This window comes from Dromiciops gliroides, chromosome 6 (assembly GCF_019393635.1).
Source record: "Dromiciops gliroides isolate mDroGli1 chromosome 6, mDroGli1.pri, whole genome shotgun sequence".
In the NCBI taxonomy this organism is placed as follows: Eukaryota; Metazoa; Chordata; class Mammalia; order Microbiotheria; family Microbiotheriidae; genus Dromiciops; species Dromiciops gliroides.
In genome coordinates this window covers 62,763,971-62,785,613 of record NC_057866.1, presented here as the reverse complement: position 1 = coordinate 62,785,613, position 21,643 = coordinate 62,763,971, and positions in this window count along the sequence as shown.

Genomic DNA, 21,643 nt, shown 5'->3' with positions numbered 1-21,643 from the left:
ATGTAAAAGTCTCTAGTGTGAATTTCAAACCCTTTAAAACTGTTTTTTACACTATCAGACAAGTATGCCAGAATTCTTAATTGTTCATCAGCAGTAATAGCATGGGTTTTCTTTTTGACACAACACAGTGATTCACATGACTATGTTATTATAAATATTGAAAATAATCACAGGGAATTCTTGTGATCTGAGCATTTAATATCTGGTTCTAATTTCTAGAGATCAATAATTGGCTAACTTTTCTTAAAAGTCTTTAAATGATTGTCTACCAACTGCTAAATTAATTTCATTTCCATGTAGAGCTATATTTTATAAGCTATTTGGAAATGAGATAGGCCTTGACTTTCTGAGTTTCAAAGGGAAGATAAGAAAGGAATTGACATATCTCCAGTTTTCTATGGTTGTTAATCTTCTTCCAATGTTCCTTTACTTATTCCTTAATTTAGGGACACTTTTCTTAAATAGCTGCTTCCTTTCTGCTTCAATTATGGGCATTTAATTTCACGTACTGCAGCTAAATATTAACTTAAGAAAACCCTGAAACCAATTTTTATCTTTTCAATCAATAGCCAAACCATTCTCATAAAAAGTTCATTCTTTCATTAATTCATTCAATTGTTCATTTGGTTATTCATTTATTGATTCATTCATTCAGCAAACCTTTCTTTATGGTTAACATTGTGTAATGCATTGTGCAAGGTACTGGATGAGATAAAACTTTAGGTGAGTTATTCTTCCTTTCTCTTGGAGATGGCAGTTTTAGCTTGTCTATATTGCAGGGTGCTGTGATCAGGCCTTTTGTATCATTACAATTATACTGCTGGGTTGGCAGACTAGAGTTTATTGGTTTGACCACAGGTTATGGTTGCAATGATTCTATATCCATTCTGGTGCTAAAATGCCGAACACAACTTCTTTACTACAAAAAGAGGAAGCATCATTAGCGTACCAGAAATGCTGCATTATATTTTTAGAGACAAAAATTCCCTTAGTTGGGATTTGTCATGTAATTGCATGCTGAAATTTTTTTTTGTTTTTACATTAATTTCTTCACTAACAGTTAATCTTGAAATATGTTCATCTATGTTATACATGTGTGGGAGTTGGGTGCAATGGAAAGACTATTTAATTTGGAGTCAGAAGAGCTGGTTTCAAATCCTGTCTGTGCTAATTATTACCTCTTCTAATTTTTTGTTGTTGTTAACAGACAAGGAGATTGGGGTGGGGTGGGGTTTTAATTAGAGCTAAAGTCTTTTTGTCTAGCTAACCTTTGAGAGATAAAGAAGAGTAGGTTAGCATGCTGAGAGGACAAAAGAGAAGGGATTTCTGTTCACCATTGGGATGAAAAATTACCAAGGACCAGCAAAACATTGAAGACAAAAAACAATGAAAAACCCCAATACATACCAAGTTATCAATTTTGTTATGTATTTTGATGAGTGTGTATGGAATGAGTATGTGAGAGCGAGAGCAAGAGGTATCCATTGAATAAGGATGCATAAAATAGAAATAGATATGACAGAATTAGATAGCTATTACAAGAATTTCTGGGTCTACCTCTGTGCCAGGATTTGATGGACTCATTGTACTCCAGGCAGTCAGTAGACATTTATTAAATGCCAGCTATTTTCCATTTACTGGGTTAAACAGTGGGGATACAAAGAAAGGCAAAAAGAAAGTCCCTCCTTTTGAAAAAAACACAGCCTAATGTGGGAGACAACATATAAATAATTTTGCTTAAACAAGCTACATAGAGGATACACTGGAAATAATAAAAAGAAAAGCACTAGAATTAGGAGACATCTGAAAAATCTTCCTGCATTAGCTAAGATTTTATCTGGGGTGTGAACGAAGCTAGGGAAGGCAGCAGTTGGAGTTGAGGAACAAAAGTATTTCAGGCATAAAGTTCAGTCAGTGAAAATGACTACAGTAAGGAGATGTATTTGCATCACATTGATAAAAGTATGTTTGAAAAGTGTCTTTGACTTATGATCTGATATTATTTAGGTTGGCCAACTATTGGAATGAGAATGTACAATAAGGAACATATTGACTTCCCAGAGAGCTTTTTCCTCCTCCAAAAGGAATTCTAAAATTGTATTCCTATTGTGACCAGTGAATAGTCTGACATATCTAATTTATGGGTAATTAATAATAAATTTATTAATGATGGCTAAAAAATAATCAATAAAATCAGATAAGTGGCCCTCTCAGAAGCCAAAAATGAACCTTGGGGGCCACTGACCTTTTAAATACCCTTAGAAATGTAGATATTCCTGACATGCAGAACTCAATTCTGATTGGTTAACAATTGATCAGAGAATAAATATTGTAATAAGAGGTAGGCTTATTCTAATGAGGAGTTGGGGGATGACTCTAATTATATCCCTCTTGAATGGAGACTCATCCCTACTCAGACTACCCCACATTGGTAATCTAGACAAAGGGATCTACCTTTACTCAAACAACTTCTGTAGTTGAATAATGGGCTGGAATTTGCCTACATCAGATTCTCTTTACCCTTTAATCAGGACAAAACTTTTCCAATTGGGTGGGTTTCCAGCCAAGATTGAAGAAAATATTAATCTAATATCATCATCAGCCCTTATTCACAAGGACTGGATCTGAATAAGAAAACTGAAAGGGAAAAAACCCTGGATCCACCCGATATGAACTGATTATTAATAATCATTTCCATGATTTCCCCCTTGACTCTATTGAGAGACATTACCATCCTAAAATTGCCCTTCCCCCTCACATCTCATCTTCCAGGATTGAAGTGGACTGAGTACTTAGGACTCCCTATCCCAGTACAATTACTATCAAGGGACTTCTTTAATTCCAGTTTTCCAGATTTTTTTTTCAATGACTCAGTATCTATGGAAAAAAAATCTTAAATATTTACTGAAGTCCTCACAGCAATGTGCCTAAAGCAACAGTAAAGTGAATCTCCTTCCTTGGATAGATGACTTTAATGCCTCTAATCACTTCACAATTGAAAATGAAACTGTCTTAGATTTGACCACCTGTAACTCTTTTTAATTCCTACCTGCTGAGACAGGAGTCAGGAGATGGCTATTCAATAAGAGGTGAATTATTGTCTTTTACTCACCGACCTACAGAAAATAGTTTGGACTAATTGCTAAATCCCTATTAGGTCTTTTGAGAAACTCCCTTAATGCTTTCATCCTATGCAGGGTTTTCTTTCCATTTTTTTCTGAATCATATTTTATGCTAGAGGCTACTGAATGCTATCTGGAACAAACTTGGAAGAACATTATTAAAATCAATGAAGTTGGGGCAGCTAGATGGTGCAGTGGATAGAGCACCGGCCCTGGAGTCAGGAGTACCTGAGTTCAAGTCTGGCCTCAGACACTTAACACTTACTAGCTGTGTGACCCTGGGCAAGTCACTTGGCCCCAATTGCCTCACTAAAAAAAAAAAAAAAAAAAAAAAAAAAAAAAAAAAAAAAGCAATGAAGTCAGTTTGCTTGATCTGTATGCAGTGAGGTGAAGCTCTTGTCTTTCTAAGAGGTCTCAAGATAAATATACAGCTAACTTCCTATTGACTAAATGTTCAACTCCTGGGAAAAAATAAGGAAGACAAAAGAGGTCCTTTGGGTAAAGGACAGTTGTTGCTTGACTACCTAAAGAGTGAAATTTTCAGAGACATTAGTTAAGAGATCTCTCAGGTTCTTCCTGAAGTCATTGACAGAAAGTGACTGTACTTTTGACAATGTTTTCTTCTTTCATTTCCAAAAAAGGGAGGCTAATCAGTTCATGGTTTGGAAGAGAATTTTAATAAGGAAGATGTATTTTAAACTTAGAATCTCTGAGTCAAACATCATATTCTCCCTATGATCCTTACCATCAGTATCCACCATATTTCTATATAAATTCAGCATCTGCAAAGGCTTTTCTCTCCATAGCCCAATGAAATGAGCAGTACAAGTTTTATTATCCTCATTTTACAGATAAGGAAACTGAGGCTCACAGAGATTAAGAGACTTCCCAAGAAGAATATGTGAATCCAGGACTACTACCTCCCTCTTTGGTGGATGCCAAACATGTTTAGGGTATTGGAAAAGTGTTAAGAATGCAGAGGCCTAATATATTGTTGTCTATTCTTAAGCATCACACAATCTAATAGGGAAAACAGAATAAATATATAAAAAATCTAGAGCATTGTAGTCTATTTCAGAAATAGGAGTTAAAGGGTGGTTATGACATAACAATGCTAATAATAACCTCTAGCATTTGGAATAGTTTTTAAAGTTTTCAAAGCACTTTTAATGTTTTCTCATATGATAAAATGTCAAGATAATATTAGGAGACACCCTGTTTTTCAGATCTAAGGCCCAACAAGCAAGCTGTGCCCTGAGCTTGGCATAACAAAAATCCTTTGCCTTCACCCTCTGGATGAACACTGCTGTAAGCAAATCACAGAACTGATGGTCCCTGAGCTTGGGCACACACCTACATGCTCAGACAAAATACCCTGCTATGAGAATACTTTTTGTCACTAGACAACCCTGACTCATTGTTGCTGTTGTGCCTCACCACTGTTACTATGCTACAGTGTTTGACTCTTTATCTAGCCATAAGTATATAAATCAAGGTTTGGCCACATTATAAAGGAGGTCCCTCTACTAGGGGTGGGGTTCTGGCACCTGTGTCTATAGTCCCTCTTTGCTTTCAAGCTTTTACCCTCACTTTGAAATTAAACTTCTACTTGATTCCTGATTCTCCTGTCTCTGTCATATTTTGTTGGGCTTTAGTCATCCACAGGTTAGAGGCTGGTTCCATCTGGTTGACATGTTATTAAATTTTAACTGTAAATGTATATTCTTTCATATAATTTTGAGACAACCACTAAGATGTAGACTTCTCTGAATAGGTAGCTTACTTAGAAAAAGTGTTGTTTTGAATGTCACATAACATTTGAAACTTAACCGTATAAATTGTTAACAAATACACCTTAGGCCAATTATGAATTATTCCAGCTACTAGAAATTGATCATTTAGAGAAAAACATCCTTGTCATTCTCAAACTCAATTTCCTGTCTTTATGCTAACAACATGAGAATTTTTCAAATCATTAAGAGAAAAATGCATAAAAATTATTAGGGACAAAGTCCTTCCAAACAACTAAATTTGTTGTTTATGTTTGCCTACAGCAAACCAAATCAATTCTTGCAATCCAACAATAGGGAATTTAGCACTAAGGTAGAATAAAGTTAAGCTATTCCTGAAAAAAAAAAGTACTTTTTTAAGAACATCACATTTTACAACAGTAATAACTAATATAAAGGTAGGAACTGCATTAAAACAAGGACAGTACATTAGCAGAAGGTTAATGAATAGTTTAAAAGGAACATTAAATGAGCTGAAAAAAGTTACAATCTTAAATTTAAGAAGTCTCAAGAAAAAGTAAAAAGTAGTAGACAAGGTAGAAGTTCAATAGTCTTTTACCTCATCTATTTATTTATTTATTTGTTTATCTACTTATTTATTTGTTTATGTACTTTTTTTTTTTTTTTGGTGAGGCAGTTGGGGTTAAGTGACTTGCCCAGGGTCACACAGCTAGTAATTGTCAAGTGTTTGAACTCAGGTATTCCTGAATCCAGGGCCAATGCTCTATCCACTGAGCCACCTGGCTGCCCCTGTGCGTACTTTGGTTTTACTAAATTTAAGGTAAGTTAACAGGGGTTCACTTACTACTAAGTTTCCTAGCATTTTAGCAGATCTTGATGATTTTTATTTTTTTACATAATACTGTCCTTTCCTGATATACATTCCAAACACCACTAACCTACTTCCGTGTAGCAAAGAAAAATAGTTAAGCAAATGCAACGGACAAATCAACCATTCTGGGGTTATATGCTACATTCCCGATGACTGGCAGTGGCCTGAAATGCAATGGATGACTTTGGTGTCTTTGATATGTGACTAACCTCTAAGTGCCCCACAGGGCCTGCTTCAGCTGCCTTAATGGCCATTGGAATAAATTGTTCTCATCTAGTCATTCTGCTGGGAGAAGTCTTCACATGCTTGGGGTAGACATACTCCTAACTCATCAGGTTATGAAGATCGTTAAAAAAAAAGCAGAGGGATTTTTCTATTTAACTTACGGGAAATTGGGAGCCAATGGATTTTACTAAGTAGGAATTGACATGGCCAGACCTGTATTTCAGGAAGATTAAGCATCTGAGTAGAAGATGGAATAGAGTGGGGGAGAGACTTGAGGGAGGAAGACTGATTAGAACACTATTTCAGTCTTCAGAAGGCTGAGTTCTTCTGTGTTCTTAGGGAAACAATGAGATGACAGTGAAGCAGCCATCAGATTGAGGCAAAAATGACACCATATCCTAATAAATTAGATGAAGGTCACTGTTTCTGGATTTGAGGCTGGAACTAGACAGATAGCAAGTGATTGTTGAGGTTCATTTTAGTGCTTCTGTTAGCAAATAATGAAGCACTCAGTAAACATTGTCTGAAAAAATGAATCTCAGAAAAAAAAAGTTCCATGCTCAAAACCCAAAATCATTAATAAGAATTTGCAAACAATGAGACAAAAGTTTGAAATTTATAAGACATTATACATTTTTTTCTTTTCCATATCCCTATACATTATATCCTTCTCTATCCATGTCTTACAGAGGATGGCTGGCTAATTAATCTATATTTTAGTTTTGGTAGTAATCATCTTTAAGAACACCATGATTCAAGTGACACACAAGTTGATTCTGTTTTAGACATTCTCATTTCCAGCAGAAATTCAGTAAAAAACAAATCCATTATTTGAGTAAATTTACTCATTGGAATTCAATGTCCCTAGCCTGCTTGCTGTTCATCACATATAATACTCCATATTGTAACTGTACTTTTCCTTTAGCTGTCCCCCATAGCTGAAATGTTCTCCTTCCTTATCTTTGGGCCCTTCTACCACTAATGACTTCCCTTTGAAATTGCCTCCAATTTCTCATGTATGTGTCTCATAGAGGGGTTTGCATGTTGTTCAAACCATTAGAATGTGAGTTCTTTGAGGTAAGGGGATATGTTTTTCGTTTTCTTTGTATACCTAGCATTTACCACTGTGTCTGGCACATAGTAAGTTCTTAAACATTTGTTGACTTGACTAAATTTAGAAAATAAAATCTGATGGCAAGAATTAAAGATGTAGTGGAAATGGAAATGCAGAGATCAAAACAAAAGAATCTCTTAATGACCTTGCATTCTAGTAAGGGCAAACAGCATGTCCACTGATAAGAAAATACAAAATGTAAATAAATTCATACTATGCCATTTCCAGGATTGGAAAGAATATTCACCTAAACAATACAGGGAATCAAGAAAGGCCTTTTGGGTAAGATGGTAGTTTATCTGAGCTTTAAAGGTATTTAGGGTTTTCAAGAAATATAAATAATGAGAAAAGCATGGGGCTAGCCTACACCAAGGTATAGAAAGTGGAGATGGAAAGTTCCCTAGGGGCATGAGCAAGTAGAACATTTCGGCTATACCGTACAAAGCGTCAGGGGAATGTAATCAGTAGAAACTATAGATTGGAGCCAAATTGTGAAGAACTTTACAGCCCAAACAGAAATGAGCATTTTACCATTGAGACAACAGGATCACACAGAAGCTTATTGAATAGGAAAGTGCCATGGTAAAAGCAGAGTTCTTTGGAGGATGGATTAGAGAGCTAAGAAACTGAATCTTCAGAGAGACAAATTAGTAGGATATCATAATAGGCTAGTCTAGTGTGTACTAAAGTGGAAGCCTTAGACCCCTATAAGGCTATCACCTGCTATAACGAGTCCATGATCAAACAATCATGAGCCTTGTTTCTTTCTAAAACAACCACATCAACCCTTATTCCCCAACTTTTCTCTACTCTGCCCAAATGTGCATGCTCCCAGGCTTCCTCCTTTTGAATGAGCAGCAGCTATACAGGTACCATTGGGAATATTGCCCTTCTAGTCTTATATGCATACATATATACATCCACATATGTATACACATACGTATTTGTGTGTATTCTCTGTTATATCTCCTCAGGGTTTTATCAGGTGCTTTATGAATGGTAGGCTCCATGCTCCAGAACAATTACTGGTGCTTAACAACTGGACCTTCCTTCTTTTTGTTTTGTAAAAGATAGAGTGAGCTCCCCAGAAAGGAAAGGCATGGATGGGATCTTCATCACACATCTCATTTCATTTTTCCCTTTGTCCCCAATACAAACCAACAAGCAAACAAACAAAAATACCAAATCCAACCTAAACTCCCCTTATTACTATTGAGGGTACTTCTAGCCTTCTAGTCACCCAAATTCACCAACTAGGTCATCACAGGGGACTGTTGTGAATATCAAATGAGACAATACATATAAAGCCCTTTGCAAAACTCAAAGTTCTATGTTAGTTTTTATTATCTTGTTATCTTCATATCTTACTTCAAACTCAGTCTGCTCAGTGGCTAATCTCATTATTTATGCTTCTAGAACATCTCTCGTTTCTATACCCTTCTATTAATTCCCACATTCATGATAAGAGTAGAAGCACTGATCAGTTCTCATCTTAACTATTGCATTAATTTCCTTTTTGGTCACTTTGTTTCAACCTGGATGACTAGAAGAATTGTAGTGTCCAGAACAGAAATAAGGAAGTTAGGAGGAGATGAGGGTTTAGAGGAAAAGAAAGTGAGCTCTGTTGGAGATATGTTAAATATGAGATAACTATAGGATTTTAAGTTGGGGATGTCCATCTGCAGTGGAATGTGTCTCCTGCCTTAAAACTTGTTCTGTATTAATACTCCAAACGTTCATGGTTTAATCAGCATTGAGAAAATCCTATTGTGGAAATGTACTCAGTCAACAAATCAGAACCAATTTATGAACCAAGAGATAAGTCCTAGGAAATTAACTAGGCACAGAAAGGTAGAATGATTTGCCAGTCACACAGATTATGTTTTAAGAGGTTTCACTCCTTCCTTAACCCAACTTTGGCATTCCATTCACTACATCATGTAGTGAGAATCAGAGTGCCACTCCCCTGCTGAGAAAGACAGTGTGAGAACCAGGGCAGAGCCACCCTGAGGAGAAAGCATGTGACTAGCATCCAGAAGTTATAGCTATTCATAGAACTTCCTGTAAGTCATGTCAATCAATGCTACCAGCCAATTAGCTTGTATCTGCATGGGGACCACCCCTATGGTGGTCTTCAGAGAGCTTCTGCTTGAGGAGAACTGGGATCCTTCTTTTCTGTTGGAGATCTTGGCAGAAGAAGCAGGCCAGGGGAGATAGGCTTTTTCTTAAACTTCCTGAACTCCACGTGTTCTTCCTCTCTCTTTTAGTAACTTCTCATATACTCTAATAAATGCTTAATGCCCAAAGACTGGTGCTATAAGCTTGTAATTTAAGGCTACCACACATTAGCTTTTAGTCATAACAACTAGTTTTTAAACATAACACATGCAGCCCTATTGGTCATAATGCTTAATTAAATGATATATTTTCATTTATTTATGCTATTTTTCCAGTTGATTTTTTCCCACAAAACTTTAGGGTTGGAAGATAGGTTAACAGTAAACCCTTTGATTTTTTTCAGTCAAAGAAATTTAGTACAGAGTGCTTAAATTCTGACAATTAGCTTGATAGTGGGTGGCAGGACCTGGACCCATGTCTGCAGACATTGAGTCTCAAAATTTTTTTTATATTCTACTAAAATGATTTTGTAATGATTAAAGAGGATGAGAGGAGGCAGCTAGGTGGCACAGTGGATAGAGCGCTGGCCCTGGAATCAGGAGGACCTGAGTTCAAATCTGGTCTCAGACACTTAACACTTACTAGCTGTGTGACCCTGGGCCTGGGCAAGTCACTTAACCCCAATTGCCTCACTAAAAAAAAAAAAAAATCTGTTCTAAAGAGGATGAGAGGATATTCTTTTAGGTTTTTGTTAAACGTTAAATTTCATTCTTTTGTACTTCATATAAATCCCTAATAGTATAAGAATATAGAATAAATATCTTTCAAGTCTAACGATTAAATACATAAGCATGTTTGGTTTTTTTGTTTGTTTTGTTTTGTTTTTTTAGTGAGGCAGTTGGGGTTAAGTGACTTACCCAGAGTCACACAGTTTAGTAAGTGTTAAGTGTCTGAGGCCGGATTTGAACTCAGGTACTCCTGACTCCAGGGACGGTGCTCTATCCACTGTGCCATCTAGCTGCCCCATAAGCATGTTTTTAAATCTATTTTTGCTTGTATTGTTTGTGGTTCATATTGAAATAAATAGATATATAGGTATGTTTTTTTCTATCTAAAGAGAAAATTAAAGAAAGGAATTTAAATTGCTTTTTATTTTCTGTTTCTCCACTGTACCTGTGGCTACTTTATAGAAAAATGATTACCCATACCATTTAGAGATCCCAGACATTATAAAGTGAATTTAGCCTGTTTGGAGAAAAGATCAAGTGAGGAAAGTTAGAATGTTGGTTTTTTATTAAACCTGGCTAGCATTTTTTTATCGTGAAGTGATCTTTTCATAATCATCATCCCCCCTCTCTCTCTTTATATATATATATATATATATATATATATATATATATATATATATATACATATATATATATATATATATATATATATATATATATATATGTGTGTGTGTGTGTGTGTGTGTGTGTGTGTATTCCAGCATCAAAGAATTCAGATACTTAACCTTTATCTATTAGGACAGCTTCAGAGAATGGTCCTTTCCAGCTTCTTAGTAGTCTCTGTTAAATGTCAATAATGGTTTAACACTGCCATCATGGAGAAGCCTTCCAGGAGCCAAATCTCTTTTCTCTAGACTCCACAATAGTGCAGCTTTTACTGCAACATTGGCATCTGACTCTAGCATATTAGTCATTTAAGTTTGGAAAGGGCAATTTAAACTTAATCTTTTAGAAATATGTTTTCCATTCATAGTTCTTGCAATTCAGCATCATTTAATAAATGTGGCTGATGGAAAGATCAGAGGATTTGGTTTTATTTCCCTTATTATTTGAATGACAGTAGATAGGGTGATGGATTTCCGTTTTCCTCCCCTCCAACTTATTTCTTAAGGTGTTTAGCAATAGCTATATATGGACAACGAAATGGGGGCTAAGTTTTTTCTAAACAGTGATGTTAAAAGTTATTATTTCTTTTTTTAAAAGTATTATTGCTTAATCCTGGAAGGTCTGTAACTACCACATATTATGAAATTAACCTATACACATTTTCATATAGAATTTTAGTTTCAGGGCTGGAAAGGACTTTAGATGACATCTGAGTCAACACCTCTGCTTTATGGGTAAGGAAACTGAAAACAAAGAATTGAAGCAATTTGCTCAAAGACCCAGAACTAGCTATTTTTGCTTCAAATCCAGGTCCTCTGATTACAATTCAAGTTGAGTCAGGAAGCATTTAGCATTTATTAATCTTCTCCTCCAAGCCTGGCACTGTACTAAGTTCTGGGAATACAAAGAAAGGGAAAGACAACAAAACAAAACAGAACAAAACCAATCAAAACAGTTGCTCTCTAAAGGAACTCACACATTTGGTATTCTTCCCATCACATCACTGCTGTTTTTAAATTCTCCAAACTCAAACTATAACTGATAGGCAAATCATTGGCGGGAAATTGATTGGGGAGGAACATGGTGACACAGAAATATCTCTGACACGTTGAAATCTGGGAATTTTTTCCTGTAGATTGTTGTTTTGCTCTTCAATACATTCTTCTATATAGAGTGTTTGACCTTCCACTCTCTTACATGCCAGTATTCTGATCTATTGCCAAATAATCTCATAGGTAAGTGAACTGATCTGTTCTTATCATTATTTTTTTTGCTAATGTCTCTGAATTTCCCACTTATTTTAATAATACTTATGTGTATTTATTAGCCTATAGTGAAGATCCTATATGGGAATAAAAAAATCAGAGATCTTATTTCAAGAAGAGAAATATAAGTACTAAGAATAAAGAGATGAGTTTCAGCCAGCAATATTCTGCCACCAGTTTTTTGTAGCCTTTGGAAAATCATTTCATTATTTTGAGACTAATTTTTTCTTATGTGTAAAATGAGAGTTTTGGAGGTGAATATCAATAAGGACTTATCCTATTCAGTAGCAATGTGAATAGAAGGAAGATTTTATTGTGAATGATATTATATTGATATATCAGGACTTGCTAAGTGATAGATCATAATTATACCATCAGGGCTTGGCAAGTGACTCAATAGGGGTGATTCAAGAAGGCGAAAGTAAGTGATAACCCCTGGTGAACATGGAGGACTAGATGAATGGAGTTGCCAAAGGTAGAACCAAGGAAGTCAGAAAGAACAAGTTTAGGTTTTGGATAAGTCAAGTATGGGGTACCATTGGAATATAGATATTCTGGAGGTCATAGAAGATGCAGGTATAAATATCAGAAGGAAGGTAAAAAATGGAACTATATGCTTCAAATTCATTCTATATATCCATCTCGAATACTCTAATAGTATCTGAGTTAAAATGGTTGTGTGTTTGAGTTGAAGAAAACTCACAGTTGCCTGTAGCTATTGATTTTCCCCACTGGACTCTCATGGAATAGTAAAGACATTATTGAAAACAAGAAAGTGACCACTATAACTGGCCAGTTACAATGTAAATGTCATCTTCTGAAGGTTAAGCCGGAGGAATAGATTTATAAACTCTGACAATTTACCTAGATCTCAGAAGAGTATGGCTAAGCATGTATTTTCCTGGCTTATTTAGTGATAATATTGATGTAAATTTCTCACTTTAAAAAAATCACCTTTGTGGCAGCTAGGTGGCACAGTGAATAAAGCATTGGTCCTGGATAAAGGAGGACCTGAGTTCCAATCTGGCCTCAGTCACTTGACACTTACTAGCTGTGTGACCCTGGGCAAGTCACTTAACCCTGATTTCCCCACCAAAAAAAAAATCACCTTTACTTTTTGATGCGTATATTTTAATACATACATGTTAGCTTCTGCAATGGAATACAAATTCCTTGAGTGCAAGCTACATTTTATTCTTGTATCACTAGTGTCTAGCAGAGTGTCTGGCACAAAGTAAGAGTATATTAATTAATGCTTCTTGATTGAATGATTCTTTGACAGGATGGGGAATAGAAAATGTTAGTTTTTAAATTTAATTTAACATGTTTTTGTTTATCTATTTGATCTTATTTCTTTTGGAAATAAATTTCCTTAATCATTTCATCTAACAATCAACTTTTAAAACAGTATCAATAAAGTAAACATTGAGAGATAACACAACTCTGGTCAAAATTACAGTTAGTTTAGCACTATAGTGTAAAAAGTAAAGAAAATATTCCTCCTTTTTGTTAAGATGTGCTGAGGTAGATATTTTTGAAGAAAGTACCTGGCATGGGGGTGGGGGATTGTTTAGGTGATCATCAGGCTATCACTATTTTGACAAATCGAAATGTTATTTTTTTTAAAGTTAGGAGTGTGGACTAAATTATTTTTAAAGCCTTTTCTTGTACTGTGTATTCCCTGTGGGAATCTTAGAAAGAGGTCTTCTAAGAGAAGTACAAATAAGTAAATTTGATTTCTTATGGCACAAGTATAGCAGAGTTGTTCTATTTGGTTGTATATTTTAATGTTTAGGAATCACCTTGAGTAGGAAAAAATGCAAAGGAAAACGATAAGGAAGACACCCTCCATATATCATCTAGTGATAATAATCGCTGAGTGCATGAGTACAAAGAAACAAAACACATACAGTATTCTCAATATAGTATCACTTTCTTTATTACCAAATCTAGTTATTGCCATTTATGTTGATCATAAAATAATCCCTTTAAATTATATCATCATAAAATTTATGTATGCATGTAGACACAAACATTATTGACTAAGAGAATATATAAATGGTTATAGATACTATGTCTATTAATGAAAATTCTAAGTCAAACAGAACAGGAGTATAATAAGATATAAAGGATTTAGTACAGTAAAAGAAAGGATCTTAAATGAAGCCTGCCTCTTATAATATCTTAATATTTGTTGTGACTTTAGAAATGACTTGATTTTCTGAAAGTTCTAGAATCTATCATAATCACATAAGCAAATGAAACTCTAAAAATGATAAATGGGAAAACAAAATATAAAAAAAGGCTGTCTTTTGAATTCTTCAGGACTGTTAAACAGGATTAAGCGAGTCTATGTAATGCTTTAAGTTTTATTAGGCTTATTCAAAATCTACCCTGAGGGGTATAGGAATTACAAATATTATCATCTTCCTCATTTTAAAAAATATTTTTATTTTTAATTTTTCTCAATTACATGTAAAGATATTTTTTTTTATTTTCAAAATTTTCTCCCACCTTCCCTTCCCTCCTTCCTCCCAAGGCCAGCAAGCAAATTGATATAGGTTATACATTACAATCATGTTAAACATATTTCCATATTAGGAGAAAAGGAAAAAAATGCAAAAAAGAATAAACAAAAACAATAAAAAAGCAACAATAAAAGTAAAAATAGTGTGCTTCAGTCTGCATTCAGACTGTTCTTTTTCTGAATGTGTCATCTTCCTCATTTTAAAGAAAAAAAGAATGAAGTATTTGAAAAGTTTAGTGACTTACTCAAAGCAATAAAGCTAGTAAGTCAAGGAAAAATCAACCATCACACCATACAAGATTTGAGCTCTGGTATTGTGACTGCAAGTTTAGAGCTTTTTACAATGCTGCATTATGGTTAAATAGAGGGCTACATATTAATCCATTGTGGTGCCATAGAAAAATTTTCAAATGTGTGAAGTATTTCAACCATGAAGCAAACAAAATACAATTACGTGCTCCCTTCTGTTATTTATTTATTTATTTATTTATTTATTTTGATGATTGTCAGAGTGGTGAAAAGAAAAACAGACTACTAAAAATCAAAGGTTTTAACACCATCTAGCAACCCCAATTTCGACTCAATCCTTACAATGTATAACCTTTTACCTATAACAAACCTGTTGACATGCTACTATAGGATCTGAAACATATCAACATTCATGTTTTTGTTATTAGTTGTATCAGAAGAAATAGGAAAGAAAAGATGGCACACATGTTCTTCTTGTAGACTAGTAACTGTTGTGAAAGTTGTTCCTGAATCAGCTGTCTAAGTAGTCAGATCATCAGCTAATTAGAGAAAAGGTCAATTCCAAACTAAAAGAAAAAGATCAAGATAAGGAGACACTGTGAGTTCCAGCCTGAACTATTCAAACAAGAATCTAATAAAACCAAAGTGAGAGAGATAGATGAAGGAAATGTACACTGACTTTGATTATCAACATTTCATAAGGAAGTTGAACTCATATAAAGTAATTACCACAATGAGAAGGCAAAAAGAGTCCAGAAACTATTCCAGCCAGCATGCTTTTGATCACCTTGACAAGAAGAGAGACATGGTAGTTAAAGGTAACACGGATTTAGAATATAAATGCATTGGAGAATATGAAGGATCAGGAAGAACAGAGTCATGTGAAGTAAGTTATGAAAGATGAACACAGCTTGTCACAAGTATTTGCTTCTCTCAGGGAAAATGTCCAGGAAGAAGTTCCAATAAGAAAGAAATGTCTTATAAAAAATGAAAAAAAAATTCCCTATTTGGCTGATACTGTTCTGAATATTTAATTCCCATAATATTATAGGGTATCTACAACAAAAATTAATGATCATTACAATCTAATAACTTCACAACTTTGTCTTTGTGGGTTCCTGGAATCTACTCCCTCTTCACCTCTGGTACTCAGTACAGTTACAGTATTATCATCTGTGAAAGCTATCCCTGCTCCCCCTGATTGTGACACTTGTCTCCTTCTTGAAACTGTTTTGAATTTACTAATTTGATTGCATGTTATATCCCTAAAAGAATGTAGGCTCTTTTAAGGGAAAGGAAAATAGGCATGTGATATATCTCTATCTCTATCTCTATCTCTATCTATCTCTCTATCTATACCATACAAGCCTATTGTGCCTATCACATGCATATATATATATATATATATATATATATATATATATATATATATATTACCTAGGAGAGTGTCTTGCTCATAAAAGGCATTTAAAATGTATTTATTCAATTGAATTGTACCAATGAAATTGACCAGTTAAATGGATAGAGAATCCTCATTGCTTAAATTATAGCATGCACTTAGATAGATAGAGTTAGTCTACTGGTAGATCTAGAATTTGGAAAACTGATTTCAAAGACTTTGGAAGGAAGATAGGATTAATAGATTAAAATGCTAATTAGTACAGTCATTCTGGAAAGCAGTTTGAAACTATGCCCCCCCCCCAAAGTTAATGAATTGTACATGCTTTTTTACTCTTGATATCACTTTTAGACCTATATCTCCATAAAATATGGCCTCTACTCTGTCCCCAGTTATTAATTCTAGGACTCCACCCCTCTAACCACATTTAATAGGTAAGTTTCTACATTTTCTTGTCAAGAACAACGACTCTATGTATGCTACTCTTTTTTCTCCCCTTGGTTTGAATGTAAGTAGAGATTGGCTTGCTTACTAGTATTTGTATCCTCAATGCTTATGTACCTGGTACATACAAAGTACTTAATAAGTGTTTCCTATATCTATGTATCTATCATTTCCCAGTGATTCATGTTACACATTTGTAAAATTATAAGTTGGACCAGATAATTTTCATGCTGCCTACCAGCTCTGTAATTCTGTTATTTGGAACTCAGCTCTGGACCTCTATCTCCCTATGAGTTGTATCACTTTTCTAAGACTTTTCATTGCTTCTGTGATTATCAGACCTTTTAAACAAACCATCCTGTATATTAAAATATATTTCAAAAATAAGAAGTCTAGTATAGTTAAGAAAAATATATGCATGGTGCCCTGGAAATCGTAATCAGCACATCAGTATAGACCTACACACACACTCACAAACAATCATGGACACTATCCTTCTATCTACCTTTCTATCATCTAGCTATATAAACATTCTTATCTGACATTATTTCTATGTACATATTTCTCAATGATCAGTCTAAAAGGAAAAGAAAAATCTAAAAGTCCTTGTTTCTTGGAATAGTCATCACTTTGACTTGATTTTTTCAACAATAAATATGTGGAAAACACATTAATAACTTCATCTTAACAAAGCACCTAGAAGTCATTTAAAGCAATTATGATTATGGAACAGAAAGCCTGCCAGTAAAAATAATTTATTCAAAACAGTTTGTGATATGTTCCATAATACTAGAGCTGGCTCAAATCTGAGCCTTTCCTTTTTAACAATTCTGTCCTGTTGCTGCACTGTAATAATGATTTGTCTTTATTTATGGGTCTACACATTGTCTTTTAAGTCAGGTAATAGCTGCAAATCAAATAGCATCCTCTCATTCCCTGTCACACGCATACCAGACCCCCTCAAGCACTAGGCTAAACAGATCTGGCTTCACCAAAGCTGCTGTCAGCAATATCCTACTTTCTGTGCCAATAAATCTAACCGCTAATGATGCTAGATAATAGAATTGGTCTTTTGCTCTTTCTCCTTCTTCTGTTCTATTTTAAGGCAACTGAACTGCCTTTGTAAACAAACACTTATGCAGTATTAGGCATAACATGGAAGGAAATAAGCCTGATCCATTAGTGCGTTGTGATGTTGTGGTCCAGGAAAATAAAAGGGAATAATATGATTAGCAGAGGAAGGAAAAGGTAAGGTGTAGTAGAACAGCGGCAAAATTGACTGAAGGCAGAATGGCTTGTTTTTTTAATATATAGAACCTTTACGTGTCCTTACATTTATTAAAACGGGACCCTCCTGAACCTTGGGAGACAGATATTAAAATCCTGACAGATCAGCAGGAAGGAGGAGTCTTCCAGGACAGTTTTCTTTCTCAACACTGGTGGTGTATTCCATTTATTTCACCATTATATGACAAGAGATTGAGGATATGAAAAACAACAACAACTCTTAACTTGTCATTTGGAAACTTAATAAATATCTGTCCCCAATACCCAAAAGCCATCAATTTGAGTGCTATTTTTTAAATTTTGTGTATGTGCTCTTTTATTTTTTACTTCCACAGATGCCATGTCTTTGTGAGGGGAAAAAACAAACAAAGAAACAAACAAAAACAGTTTGCTTATTTTGTGAGCTAACTTATAATGTCTATTCCATTAAAGGAAGTTTCACATGACAAGCTTTTGTATAGGAGGCAGATCAATATAATTTTCCAAATATAATAATCAAAATAGAGGGTTTGTGAGACCCTGTCAATAATCTGTGATTAAAGGAGATGGGATTATCTCAGTACATTTCATCATCTGGTTAGGGAATATTCAATATTCCAATACTCCCATGGGTTGGGGATCTCAATGTGGGTATTGCTTCTAAAAGCCAGGTAATGACTCAGTCATGACTGCACATCCTGTATGATCCTTCTCCATGTTCTCCAATAAGTTTACTATAGAAGGATCACCCAAATTAAATAGGGCACTCCTTGATTTATCTTGAAAACATGAAGAAACCAGTGGAGAATATAACTATCCTTTCCATGTGTCAACCTATCTCCCTTTTCACACATCATATATTTCAATTCACTTCACAAACGCTTCTTTGTAATAGGCTTTAGCCTGCTTATTCTCACCTTGACACTCTCATTGTCTTTTGGTTAAGAATTTCTATTCTTGGGGAACTAGGTGGTGTAGTTGATAATGCAACAGCCCTGAATTCAGGAAGACCTGAGTTCAAATCTGGCCTCAGACACTTGACATTTACTAGCTGTGTGATCCTGGGCAGGTCACTTAACCCTCATTGCCCCACAAAAACAAAACAAAATAATAATTTCTGTTCTTTGTAGACTGTATAGTTATAATGACTGAAGGCCATATAATGCCATCAGTTCTCTTACAACAAATATTCTTACAGGTAGATAATAATTTCAGTTAAAAGGAATATTGGACCTAGCTTTCAAGTCAATCCCTTTCAAAATACTTAAGGAAAGCTCAGAGGTACTTCCTCTAAGAGAGTCAAGGACTATTGCTAAGGAATAATTAAGATTGTACTTAATTCAAAAAAGGAAAAAAAATCTGTGTGTATGTGTGTGTGTGTGTGTGTGTGTGTATACACATATGCATATATTCCTTTCTGCCTCTGACCATGTGTGTTGTGTGAGTTTAAAAGGGATCTTCGAGAAAGATTACTAAATCTGAGATTCTAATCCTGGCCTGTTCTCTTGATGTGAGAGATGACAATTCACATAAGTTCTCTGGGCCTTAGTTTCTCTACCATAAAAAGAAAGGGAGTTGGACTAGCTGAGCTCAAAAGTCCTTTCTGCACCTAAATGTTAGGATTTATCTTTCGAGGGAAACTTCTACATGGAAACTCCTTAAAACATAAAAAATTCAACATTGGTTTTCTTCTTTACATGCTTTCCAATTCATAATGTAGCCAAGGTATCTGTTGCTTAAGGTTTAAAATGAGCTATAGATACTAGGTAACGTACTAGGACCTTTTGCATAAATACTTGAAAAAATAACTTTCTGCTTAGGAATGTATAGCTACTTTTTCTTTTTCTTGTTTTTCCACCAGTACTTCCTAGGACCATCATCACATGCTTGTTCCTTAATTGTGTAAATATTCATCAGGACTTGGGAAATGTGGTCAAAAGAACACTGAGTTAAAAGACATGATTAGAATCATGGCTCAACGACTTAACAATTTTATGACCACTTAACCTTTCTAAGGCTTAGTTTCCTCATCTGTAAAATAAAATGACAGCTCACCAAGGTATTTTTGAGGAAAGTATTTAAGAAACTATAAAGTTATTTAAAGAAGAGATGATTTTATTATTGGATACTCCTAAAACATATTTATTAGCTCTTTAATTATCAGCTGATTATCTGTGAAACTTTGAGAGGAAATTAAGTTATAATCTTTACTTTGCATAAGCACTTTACATTTTACTTGACCAAGGCTAAGTGTGAGATAGTATAAATAATATAGAAGTGCCTTGAGTTTTCCTGAAAAATATAGTGGAGTGCTGAAGATAATTTACCCACTCCACACCCCTACAATGTTCTATCAATTCTCCATGTTTTTTGAAGCAATATTACCCCCTTGGAAGATAGAAAGAAATCTAAATAGGTTTTTTTGGGAAAAAAAGAAAGTGGATAAAAAAAAAAAAAACTATGGTGAAACATGAATGCAAACTGTGGGCCAATATATTAAAAGTATTTCTCTTGATTATCTGACAAGAAATAGATATCAGACTTAGCTCCCAAGCAATTATTACCATTAGCTCTTATATACTTATTAATAGAAAGCAGATTGTTTGCTGCAAGTTTTTAATGTGTGTGTGTGTGTGTGTGTGTGTGTGTTCGTGTGTGTGTTCGGAGAGTAGGGGTGTGGAATTGGTTCAGATCATTCTTAGGAAATGGATAAATCTGCAAATGGAATTATTACAATTCAAGGTATGCTGATGTGCAATTTTCCTCTTTATAGTTAAAACACTTGAAATACTGGATGGATATGTGGTACCATCAGCATAATGTATACAGATTCTTCTTTTTTTGGTCATAACTTTCAGGTAGTCCAACATTTCTTATATAGTCTTTCCTTGATTTCTTCTCCAAATGAGTTGTATTTCTAATGAGATGTTTCAGATTCTCTTATATTTTTTCTACTTTTATTATATCAGGTGTCTTATAATGTCATTCAATTCCACTTTCCCAGTTCTAGTTTTCAAGGAGTTTTTTTCTTCCTTAAGGTTTTGTATCTCCTTTTCTATTTGGTTAACTTTCTTTTCATAATTTTCTTGGATTGCTTTAAGTTTTTCCTATTTTATCCTTGTTCTTTTTTATTTGATTTTTAAATTCCTTTTTATTTTCTTCTTTAGAATTTTGTATAATTTTTGAACTGGTATAGTAACTCCTTATACATCTCCCATGATTTAATAGATGATTGCTATTGAGTTGTTAAAGGCACATGGAAGTTTAGCAACTTGCTGCTGCTTACACAGCCAGTAAATATCAAAGTTAAAATTTGAACCTAGGTCTTCAGGATTTCAATCTCAATTCTACAGCTATCTCTATGAAAAAGGATAGACTAAGAAACTATCTTTGTTACTTCTCAATGTAGCAATTACTATGGGATATTTCATGCTCATATTATACCTCAAATAATATGTGTCATGACTTGAAATGCAGGATGCTCAAAATTGCATAATCCTTCATTTTAATACTTTCCCTTAGATTCATTAGGCCATCCCAATGGTTATATTCTCCAGTTCCTCTTCCAAATCTGCCTTTGTACAAGATTTCTTTAGGCCTGAAATGCTCACTCTGTTTTCCTTTTGGAATCTTGTACTTCCTTCAGGACTTAGCTCATTTGTTACTTCCTGTGTGAAGCTTTTCCTGATCTCCCTTAGTATTGTTCTTTTTAAAAGAAATTATTTTTTCAATATTAAAATTTTTAAAAAGTTTATTTTTTTATAATTTTTAAAATAATTTGTTTTAGTTACATATAGAGATAGTTTCCAACATTTGTTTATATAATATTTCTAGTTTCAAATTTTTCTCCCTCCCTCCCTTCCCTCCACCCTCCCCAAGACAGCAAACAATCTGATAT